Source organism: Triticum aestivum, chromosome 4A (assembly GCF_018294505.1).
Source record: "Triticum aestivum cultivar Chinese Spring chromosome 4A, IWGSC CS RefSeq v2.1, whole genome shotgun sequence".
In the NCBI taxonomy this organism is placed as follows: Eukaryota; Viridiplantae; Streptophyta; class Magnoliopsida; order Poales; family Poaceae; genus Triticum; species Triticum aestivum.
This window is the reverse complement of record NC_057803.1, coordinates 113,778,411-113,791,040: the sequence shown is the minus strand read 5'-3', so window position 1 is coordinate 113,791,040 and position 12,630 is coordinate 113,778,411.

Sequence of the window (12,630 nt, the reverse complement as noted above, 5' to 3'; positions counted from 1 at the left end):
ACAAGAAAGCAAGAGATATATCGCAAATAAGCTTGCACAAGTAAAGGCATGAGATAACCAAGAGTGGAGCCGGTGGAGACGAGGATGTGTTACCGAAGTTCCTTCCCATTGAGGGGAAGTACGTCTCCGTTGGAGCAGTGTGGAGGCACAATGCTCCCCAAGAAGCCACTAGGGCCACCGTATTCTCCTCACGCCCTCACACAATGCGAGATGCCGTGATTCCACTATTGGTGCCCTTGGAGGCGGCGACCGAACCTTTACAAACAAGGTTGGGGCAAAGCCCACAACTCAATTGGAGGCTCCCAACGACACCACGAAGCTTCACCACAATGGACTATGGCTCCGCGGTGACCTCAACCGTCTAGGGTGCTCAAACACTCAAGAGTAACAAGACCCGCAAGGGATTAGTGGGGGGAATCAAATTTCTCTTGGTGGAAGTGTAGATCAGGGCCTTCTCAACCACTCCCAAGCAAATCAACAAGTTTGATTGGCTAGGGAGTGAGATCGGGCGAAAATGGAGCTTGGAGCAACAATGGAGCTTAGGGTTGGAAGAGGTGGTCAACTAGAAGAAGAAGACACCCCTTTTATAGCTGAGGACAAAAATCCAACCGTTATCCACCTACCAGCCCGTGACCAGCGGTACTACCGCCCCAGACCAGCGGTACTACCGCAAGGCCATGCGGTACTTCCTCTCCTGACAAGCGGTACTACCGTAGCAACAACAGTAGCTAGGGTAGACCTATAGCACAAGGGTTGAGGACGGTACTGCCGCATGCGCGGTACTACCGCTCCCCCTTGTGGTACTACCGCAAGGTAGGAAACCCCTAGCTTGGGAAGAGCGCAGATAAAAATACATCTGTGCCTACTTCCGCTGGAAAACGGATGAAGCAAAAATCTGACACAGTACTACCGCTGAGGAGCGGTACTACCGCCTGGCAGCTGAGCCAGGCCGCGCATGGTACTACCGCGCAAGGGATGCGGTACTACCGCGGTGGCGCGAATGTAAAAATTTACATCTGCCCCTACTACTGCGAAGGAGCGGTACTTGGCCTGGGGGCCATGGTACTACGGCTCTAGAGGAGCGGTACTACCGTGGGCACCTGCGGTACTACCGCACCGTAGTACGGTACTACCGCGGGTGCCTGCGGTACTACCGCTCTCCACGGAGCTGTACTACCGCAAGCCCATCAACAGCGACCAGGACAAGGCAAAGAGGATAAACGGAGGATGCTCCAAAGTGCAGGGGAAAGGAGGGGACAAGGAAGAAAACGTGTACGTGATGATTCCACCCGAACCTTTCTGATGCGGACCCCCTCTGAATAGTATGGCTTTCCTATGACTCAAATCCACCAAAAAGAAACATAGAAAAAATGTCGTCTTCAATAGTCTTGGAGGGACACCAAACCGTCTTGTGCCTAGCGATGAAACGTCTGGGAAACTCAAGACACACGATTAGTCCGCAAAAGCATTGTCATCAATCACCAAAACACCTTAGGGATAAATATGCCCTTACACCAATATATAAGCAGCTTCACCGAGATATTTCATTGAAAAATTCTTATTCAAGTATCCTTTTATGCTATTCAGAAATTCAGTATCATTTCCCATCAACAATATGTCATCTACATATAATATCAGAAATGCTACGGATCTCCCACTCACTTTCTTGTAAATACAGGCTTCTCCACAAGTTTGTATAAAACCATATGCTTTGATCACACTATCAAAGTGTATATTCCAACTCCGAGAGGCTTGCACCAGTCCATAAATGGATCGCTGGAGCTTGCACACTATGTTAGCACCTTTTGGATCGACAAAACCTTCTGGTTGCATCATATACAACTCTTATTTAAGATATCCATTAAGGAATGCAGTTTTGACATCCATTTGCCAAATTTCATAATCATAAAATGCGGCAATTGCTAACATGATTTGGACGGACTTAAGCATCACTACGGGTGAGAAGGTCTCATCATAGTCAAATCCTTGAACTTGTCGAAAACCTTCTGCAACAAGTCGAGCTTTGTAGACAGTATATTACCGTCAGCATCAGTCTTCTTCTTGAACATCCATTTATTCTCTATGGCCTGCCGATCATCGGGCAAGTCAACCAAAGTCCATACTTCATTCTCATACATGGATCCCATCTCAGATTTCATGGCCTCAAGCCATTTTGCAGAATCTTGGATCATCATCGCTTCCTCATAGTTTGTAGGTTCGTCATGGTCAAGTAACATGACTTCTAGAACAGGATTACCATACCACTCTGGTGCAGATCTTACTCTGGTTGACCTACGAGGTTCAGCAGTAACTTGATCAAAAGTTTCATGATCATCATCATTAGCTTCCTCACTTACTGGTGTAGGAATCACCGGAACTGATTTCAGTGATGAACTACTTTCCAATAAGGGAGAAGGTACAATTACCTCGTCAAGTTCCACTTTCCTCCCACTCACTTCCTTCGAGAGAAACTCCTTCTCTAGAAAGGATCCATTCTTAGCAATGAATATCTTGCCTTTGGATCTGTGATAGAAGGTGTACCTAAGAGTCTCCTTTGGGTATCCTATGAAGACACATTTCTCCGATTTGGGTTCGAGCTTATCAGGTTGAAGCTTTTTCACATAAGCATCGCAACCCCAAACTTTAAGAAATGACAACTTGGGTTTCTTGCCAAACCACAGTTCATAAGGTGTCGTCTCAACGAATTTAGGTGGTGCCCTATTTAACGTGAATGCAGACGTCTCTAAAGCATAACCCCAAAACGATAGCGGTAAATCAGTGAGAGACATCATAGACCGCACCATATCTAATAAAGTGCGGTTACGACGTTCAGACACACCATTACGTTGTGGTGTTCCAGGTGGCGTGAGTTGCGAAACTATTCCGCATTGTTTCAAATGAAGTCCAAACTCATAACTCAAATATTCACCTCCACGATCAGATTGTAGAAACTTGATTTTCTTGTTAGGATGATTTTCCACTTCACTCTGAAATTCTTTGAACTTTTCAAATGTTTCAGACTTATGTTTCATTAAGTAGATATACCCATATCTGCTCAAATCATCTTTGAAGGTGAGAAAATAACGATATCCGCCGCGAGCTTCAATGTTCATTGGACCACATACATCAATATGTATGATTTCCTATAACTCTGTTGCTCGCTCCATTGTTCCGGAGAACGGTGTTTTAGTCATCTTGCCCATGAGGTTGGTTCGCAAGTACCAAGTGATTCATAATACAGTGATTCCATAAGTCCATCAGAATGGAGTTTCTTCATGCGCTTTACATCAATATGACCTAAACGGTAGTGCCACAAATAAGTTGCACTATCATTATCAACTCTGCATCTTTTGGCTTCAATACTATGAATATGTGTATCACTACTATCAAGATTTAGTAAAAAAAGACCACTCATCAAGGGTGCATGACCATAAAAGATATTACTCATATAAATAGAACAACCATTATTCTCTGATTTAAATGAATAACTGTCTCGCATCAAACAAGATCCAGATATAATGTTCATGCTCAACACTGGCACCAAATAACAATTATTTAGGTCTAAACTAATCCCGAAGGTAGATGTAGAATTAGCGTGCCAACGGCAATCACATCGACTTTGGAACCATTTCCCACGCGCATCGTCACCTTGTCCTTAGCCAATCTTCGCTTAATCCGTAGCCCATAGCCCCTGTTCCGAGTTGCAAATGTTTAGCAACTGAACCAGTATCAAATATCCAGGCACTACTGCGAGCATTAGTAAGGTACACATCAATAACATGTATATCAAATATACCTTTCACTTTGCCATCCTTCTTCTCCGCCAAATACTTGGGGCAGTTCTGCTTCCAGTGACTAGTTCCTTTGCAGTAGAAGCACTCAGTCTCAGGCTTAGGTCCATACTTGGGTTTCTTCACTTGAGCAGCAATTGGCTTGTTGTTCTTCTTAAAGTTCCCCTTGTTCCCTTTACCCTTTTTCTTGAAACTGGTGGTCTTGTTGACCATCAACACTTTGATGCTCCTTCTTGATTTCTACATGTGCAGCCTTTAGCATTGCGAAGAGCTCATGAATCGTCTTATCCATCCCTTGCATATTATAGTTCATCACAAAGCTCTTGTAGCTTGGTGGCAGTGATTGAAGAACTCTGTCAATGACACTATCATCAGGAAGATTAACTCCCAGTTGAGTCAAGTGGTTGTGGTGCCCAGACATTCTGAGTATATGTTCACTGACAAAACTATTCTCCTCCATCTTGCAGCTGCAGAACTTATTGGAGACTTCATATCTCTTAATTCGGGCATTTTCTTGAAATATTAACTTCAACTCCTGGAACATCTCATATGCTCAGTGACGTTCAAAACGTCATTGAAGTCCCGGTTCTAAGCCGTAAAGCATGGCACACTGAACTATCGAGTAGTTATCAGCTTTGCTCTGCCAGGTGTTCACAACATCTGGCGTTGCTCCTGCAGCAGGTTTGTCACCTAGCGGTGCTTCCAGGACGTAATTCTTCTGTGCAACAATGAGGATAATCCTCAAGTTATGGACCCAGTCTGTGTAGTTGCTAGCATCATCTTTCAACTTAGCTTTCTCTAGGAACGCATTAAAATTCAACGGAACAACATCACGGGCATCTGTCTACAACAACATAGACATGCAAAATACTATCAGGTACTAAGTTCATGATAAATTAAAGTTCAATTAATCAAATTACTTAAGAACACCCACTTAGATAGACATCCCTCTAATCATCTAAGTGATCACGTGATCCACATCAACTAAACCATGTCCGATCATCACGTGAGATGGAGTAGTTTTCAATGGTGAACATCACTATGTTGATCATATCTACTATATGATTCACGCTCGACCTTTCGGTCTCAGTGTTCTGAGGCCATATTTGTATATGCTAGGCTCGTCAAGTTTAACCCGAGTATTCCATGTGTGCAAAACTGGCTTGCACCCATTGTATGTGAACATAGAGCTTATCACACCCGATCATCACGTGGTGTCTCGGCACGACGAACTGTAGCAACAGTGCATACTCAGGGAGAACACTTATACCTTGAAATTTAGTGAGAGATCATCTTAGAATGCTACCGTCTAACTAAGCAAAATAAGATGCATAAAGGATAAACATCACATGCAATCAATATAAGTGATATGATATGGCCATCATCATCTTGTGCCTTTGATCTCCATCTCCAAAGCACCGTCATGATCACCATCGTCACCGGCTTGACACCTTGATCTCCATCGAAGCATCGTTGTCGTCTCGCCAACTATTGCTTCTACGACTACCGCTACCGCTTAGTGATAAAGTAAAGCAATTACATGGCGATTGCATTTCATACAATAAAGCGACAACCATATGGCTCCTGCCAGTTGCCAATAACTGTGTTACAAAACATGATCATCTCATACAATAAAATTTAGCATCATGTCTTGACCATATCACATCACAACATGCCCTGCAAAAACAAGTTAGACGTCCTCTACTTTGTTGTTGCAAGTTTTACGTGGCTGCTACGGGATGAGCAAGAACCGTTCTTACCTATGCATCAAAAACCACAACGTGGTATAATGATTGCTTTTTGATCTTCAGAAAGAACCATGTTCATTGAATCTGATTCAACTAAAGTTGGAGAAACAGACACCCATTAGCCACCTGTGTGCGAAGCACGTCGGTAGAACTAGTCTCGCGTAAGCGTAAGCGTAATGTCGGTCTGGGCCGCTTCATCCAACAATACCGCCGAATCAAGAATCAACTAGTGACGGCAAGCAATGTGCATATACCCATACCCACAACTCCTTTGTGTTCTACTCATGCATATAACATCTACGCATAGACCTGGCTCGGGTGCCACTGTTGGGGAACGCAGTAATTTCAAAAAAATTCCTACGCACACGCAAGATCATGGTGATGCATAGCAACGAGAGGGAAGAGTGTTGTCTACGTACCCTCGTAGACCATAAGCGGAAGCGTTATGGCAACGCGGTTGATGTAGTCGTACATCTTCATGATCGACCAATCCTAGCACCGAAGGTACGACACCTCCACGATCTGCACACGTTCAGCTCGGTGATGTCCCACGAACTCACGATCTAGTAGAGTGTCGAGGGAGAGCTTCGTCAGCACGACGACATGATGACGGTGATGATGATGCTACCAGAATAGGGCTTCGTCTAAGCACCGCTATGATATGACTAAGGTGGACTATGGTGGAAGGGGGCACTGTACACGGCTAAGAGATCAATGATCAACTTGTGTGTCTATGGGGTGCCCCCTCCCCCGTATATAAAGGAGTGGAGGGGGGAGGGAGCCGGCCTCCTAGGCGCGCCCCAAGGGGAGTCCTACTCCAGCCGGGAGTAGGATTCCCCCCTTCCCTAGTTGGATTAGGAGAGAAGGAAGGGGGAGGAAGGAGGAAGGAAAGGGGGCCAGCCCCCTTCCCAATTCGGATTGGGCTTGGGGGGGGGCTCCTTTGCTCCCTTCTCCTCTCTCCCACTATGGCCCAATAAGGCCCATATACCTCCCGGTACATCGGTAAATGCCCGATCTCACTCGGAACCATTATGATGTCCAAATATAGTCGTCCAATATATTGATCTTTATGTCTTGACCATTTAGAGACTCCTCGTCATGTCCGTGATCATATCCGGGACTCCGAACTACCTTCGGTACATCAAAACACATAAACTCATAATATGATCGTCACTGAACGTTAAGTGTGCAGACCCTACGGGTTCAAGAACTATGTAGACATGACCGAGACACGTCTCCGGTCAATTACCAATAGCGGAACCTAGATGCTCATATTGGTTCCTACATATTCTACGAAGATCTTTATCGGTCAAACCGCATAACGATATACGTTGTTCCCTTTGTCATCAGTATGTTACTTGCCCGAGATTTGATCGTCGGTATCTCAATACCTAGTTCAATCTCGTTACCGACAAGTCTATTTACTAGTTCTGTAACGCTACATCCCATAACTAACTCATTAGCTACATTGCTGGCAAGGATTATAGTGATGTACATTACCGAGAGGGCCGAGAGATACCTCTCCGACAATCGGAGTGACAAATCCTAATCTCGATCTATGCCAACTCAAAACACCATCGGAGACACCTGTAGAGCACCTTTATAATCACCCAGTTACGTTGTGATGTTTGGTAGCACACAAAGTGTTCCTCTGATATTCGGGAGTTGCATGATCTCATAGTCATAGGAACATGTATAAGTTATGGAGAAAGCAATAGCAACAAACTAAACGATCATCGTGCCAAGCTAACGGATGGGTCAAGTCAATCACATCATTCTCTAATGATGTGATCCCGTTAATCAAATGACAACTCATGTCTATGGTTAGGAAACATAACCATCATTGATTCAACGAGCTAGTCAAGTAGAGGCAAACTAGTGACACTCTGTTTGTCTATGTATTCACACATGTACTAAGTTTCCGGTTAATACAATTCTAGCATGAATAATAAACATTTATCATGATATAAGGAAATATAAATAACAACTTTATTATTGCCTCTAGGGCATATTTCCTTCAGTTCTACATAGGCAAAGCGAGCACAATAAGGCATACGCTCCCACCCTCAATAACGTTTTGAACCTATTTAAAATACCGTCCAACCAATGACCAAAAATACTGGCAACACTTGTGGGCAGATATAAATTGGACGCTATTTGGATGATTGACCATATAGAAGACGCAAGCTTGCACTGTAAAAAGAGGTGTTTGATTGTCTCATTGTGAGTACAAAAGCTACACTTCTTACTTCCTTGCCAATTGCGACAAGCAAGGTTGTATTTGGTTACCACAACTCGCCTCAGAAGATACCACATGAATATTCTAAATTTTAATGCAATCTTCGACTTCCAATTTTTTTGTTATTATCCACCGGGACCTCTCAATGCGCGAGCACATGGTACAAAGAGTCGACTGTGAAGGACCCAGATGTAGCGAGGTTCCAACAGAACACATCCCGCTCTTATGCCAGGTTAATCGAATCCAATCTGCACAATTTTTTTGCCATGGCATATGACTGGGGCCGATCAAATCCCACGTGAAAGAAATATTCGACGGGGATGAACTGAGGACCTATGCAAGAGTATCATTCTTACTGCGAACAATGTGGTATAAAGCAGGATAATGTTCTCGAAGGTTGGCATTTCCTAGCCAGTTGTCCTCCCAGAAACGAATTTCCGACCCGTCATTTGTCGCAAATGATCCAAAACGTAAAAGATGTTTTTTTTACCGTCATCAGACCAACCCAAAAGTGCGAGTCACCAGGTTTCTAATAGGCCCGAGACACAACCTTTTGGTCTAGATACTTATTGCGCAGGAAGGTTTACCAAATGCCATCCTCAGTAAGTAGTTTGAACAATCATTTACTAAGTAATGCATCATTCTTGAATGCTAAGCACGTACTACGCTCCATTTGACCAGCATGTACCTTTTCTTTTCACTATCTCCTTGCCAAAAAAGTCTAGATCTAAAACAATCCACCCTTTGCAAGACCTCTTTTGGGGATTTAAAAAAACATATAGAGAGCCATATTTGTGAGAACAAAATTGATCAAGACTAGCCGGCCTCCAAGAAGGAGCAACTTTCCTTTCCAACTGCTCAATCGTTTCTCTAAGCGCTCTTCTACATGTTTTCATTCTGCATTTGTGAGATGCAGATAATGAATCGGTATTCCTAAATATTTAATTGGGAATTGCCCTTCCGCACGCCCAAACAGGTCAGCGTAATCGGCTGCCGCCTCACTGGCTTCTCCAAAGTAGTAGAGTTCACTTTTATGAAAGTTAATTTCAAGGCCTGACATTTGCTCAAATGCTGAAAGCAATAGTTTCAGGTTTCGAGCCTTGTCCAGGTCATGTTCCATCCACAAGGTGTGGCACTACTGCAATCTGATCGTCCTACTTGACATGATCAATTAGAATAGCCAACATGTCAGCAACAATGTTAGATAACATTGGAGACATGGGGTCACCATGGTGTTGTCCTTTTTTTGTCTGAAAATAATGGCCTACATCATCATTGACCTTGATGGCTAGACTACCTCAACTAACAAAATTTTGGATCCACTCGCGCCATTTATCGAAGAATCCTTTCATTCTCCGGGCCAGTTCAAGGAATGACCATTTGACCTTGTCATAAGCCTTTTCAAAGTCAAAATTTTAAACTACTCCACTCATGTCTTTTCGATGCATCTCGTGAACGGCCTCATGTAGAATTACTACTCCCTCGAGTATATTTCTTTCTTGCATGAATATTGTTTGATATGGCCATACGACATGATCACCAACCGTGTTGAACCTATTAGTAGCCACTTTATTGAAAATCTTGAAGCTGACATTAAGGAGACATATGGGTCTATATTGCTGAATCCGCTCAGCCTCCTTAATTTTCGGCAACAAAACAATCTCACCCAAATTAAGCCTGAATAGTTCAAGTTGGCCGGCATAAGGACAATTGAACAACTCCAAAAGGTCGGTCTTGATGACATCCCAGAAATTCTGATAGAATTCTACAGGGAAGCCATCAGGACCAAGAGTTTTGCTATGTTCCATTTGGAATACTACAACGCTTACCTCCTCTTCAGAGAAAGGTGTCGTGAGGATACCGTTCTCTTCTGCCGTGACCTGTGAAATATCATCTTTTCGGGTCTCGTCGAGGATGAAATTCCCTTCATCCGGCGCTCCGAAAAGAGATTTGTAGTATTTAGTGATATAACTTTTGAGCTCTGCCTGACCTCCGATCCTCCCCTCATCTTGTTGGAGACTAAAAATACACTTCTTCCAATGCCGGCCGTTGGCGACCTACTGGAAATATGGTGTATTATTGTCTCCCTTCAAGATGAAATCGGCTTTGGATATTTGGTAATATTTGATTTCCTCTTCACGCAGAAGACGTGCAATCTTCTTATTGGATTGATTTTTTAATTCAATCTCTTGTTGAGACAAGATGCGAGTTTCTGCGATTTTATCGAGGTCGTCAATAATAGTTGAGAGGCGTTGCTTTTCTTTTTTGTACGACCCATTGGTGTGTTTCGTCCATCCAGAGATGTACTGCCTTATGACCCTTATTTTAAAGTTCCATCTCTGAATAGGTGTATGATCAACGGCAGGCCTCTCCCATACTTTCTTAATTTTGTCTGCAAAGCCTTCCCGGTGCAGCCATCCCAATTCAAACTTGAAAGGGTGGCCAGCAGATGGGCTTGTAGATTTAGAACCAAGAATGATGGTGCATGATCCGGTAGTGCCTCGATACGCTCTAGGGTCCGCACGGTTACCATAGAAAATTTTAACTCCCATTCGGTATTCATGAGTATCCTATCGAGCTTCTCGTATGTCGGCACGAAACGACTATTGGCCCAGATGAATTGTCGGTATAAAAACATCTAACATTTTACTCTCCCGTTTCAAAATAAGTGTCTGAACTTTGTACTGAAGTTAGTACAGAGTTGTACTAAAGTTAAGACACTTATTTTAAGACAGACGAAGTATTACACAGGGAATAGCTACCGGATATGTGCTACTACTCTATTGCATGTCCGATGTCGGAGGGCTAATCGCAGCATATTTGGCCATATAGAAAACCTTGGCATTTAGCTTGCCAAATGTCCGCTCTAGCTTCATCGGGAGTTAAAATATCCAAGCGATAGACTGTGTTCGTGCGGCACACATACCCGAAAGGTGAGATCCAGAAGCATCCGTAGCATGAGTGCTCGTAGCACACTTCCAGAAGGATGGTCCAAGATGGGTTCCAGAATCTAGAAAGGAAACCACACCAAACGATGGAATCATTAGCTTGCAAAACCATGCCTTGCCTGAGTTGTCAATGACCGTTGCTATCTGGCGCTGCCTGCAGTCAGCAAGAGCTGGCTAGACGACGTGGAGTGTCAATAATACTAGGGCCACTCAACAAATTACTAACCGGAGTACTATACTATGCCACCCTGTGTTGCGGGGTACGGGTGGATTTAACTAGATTGTGATGCTGTTTTATGTACAGTTTTTTTTAAGCATCAGTACAGACACAAGCGCTCATATACATGCGCATACACTCATCCCTATAAACGCACACACGCACACCCTATCCCTATGAGCACCTCCGAGAAACTGAGCCGGCATATCATCTTGAGATTTACGAAGTCACCGTAGGCGCTCGTAGCACACTTCCAGAAGGATGGTCCAAGATGGGTTCCAGAATCTAGAAAGGAAACCACACCAAACGATGGAATCATTAGCTTGCAAAACCATGCCTTGCCTGAGTTGTCAATGACCGTTGCTATCTGGCGCTGCCTGCAGTCAGCAAGAGCTGGCTAGACGACGTGGAGTGTCAATAATACTAGGGCCACTCAACAAATTACTAACCGGAGTACTATACTATGCCACCCTGTGTTGCGGCGTACGGGTGGATTTAACTAGATTGTGATGCTGTTTTATGTACAGTTTTTTTTAAGCATCAGTACAGACACAAGCGCTCATATACATGCGCATACACTCATCCCTATGAACGCACACACGCACACCCTATCCCTATGAGCACCTCCGAGAAACTGAGCCGGCATATCATCTTGAGATTTACGAAGTCACCGTAGGCGCCTCGTCGTCGACGGGAACGTCTCCTTCCACTGAAAGCGCATCGTCGGAAATCCTGAAATAAATCCAGGAATAATGCGAGCACCAGGATTTGAACCCTGGTGGGTTGGGGATACCACTGTCCACCTAACCAACTCAACCACAGGTTGATTCGTCTGTTTTATGTACAGTTGGACAGTTTAATTCTCATGTATCGCGAAGGACAACAAAAATGAGAGAAAATCACACAAAAAAAAGGTGAGCGAAGGACAACACGGTTGGTGCACTCTATTAGAACCAAATAGCTCTCCTGCTAAAAAAAATATCAAATAGCTCTAAAGAATTCACTAAACTATATACAACAAAGAATCAACAAACTTCATGAAACTAACTACGGGAAATATGACATGTATAACATGTATTACAATGCATTTCTTTTTGCAAAATTAAATATAAATATAGCACTGTCAACAAACTTCATGAAACTAACGACTGAACATATGACATGTATACATGTTATACACCAGTTGTATTACAATGCATTTATTTTTGCAAAATTAAATCTAAGTATAGCACTGTCACAAATTCTGAATAAATGTAGTTATGTAAAACGATTAATAGTTTAAGAAACAAATATCTAGATCGTGAAATTTAATAAAACGTATTCATCACAAATCACCAGACAGATTTGAACTACCAACGCCATTACATTATGTTGGTGATAATAGTTGCATAAGTACCCACAATGGTAATAAACATTTGCGTTGAAAAATGCCAATGATAATAATGGAGTGTATAAACGATCACTTCTCTTGAAGTAACTAGAAAAGCGCTTACTCTCTCCGTTTTTCATGGTACGCGCATAACTTTTGCTCCTTTTCCCATGTTAGCCAGTGCACTAGCATTTCCCCTCCCCAAACCATCCGATTTATGCTCCTGATTATCAGATTACAGTGCAATGATGAATTAACAACTCCATCTATCATGCGTGCATGTACCTCTCTTTTCAACTTGCCTTCTTGGTATCTTCT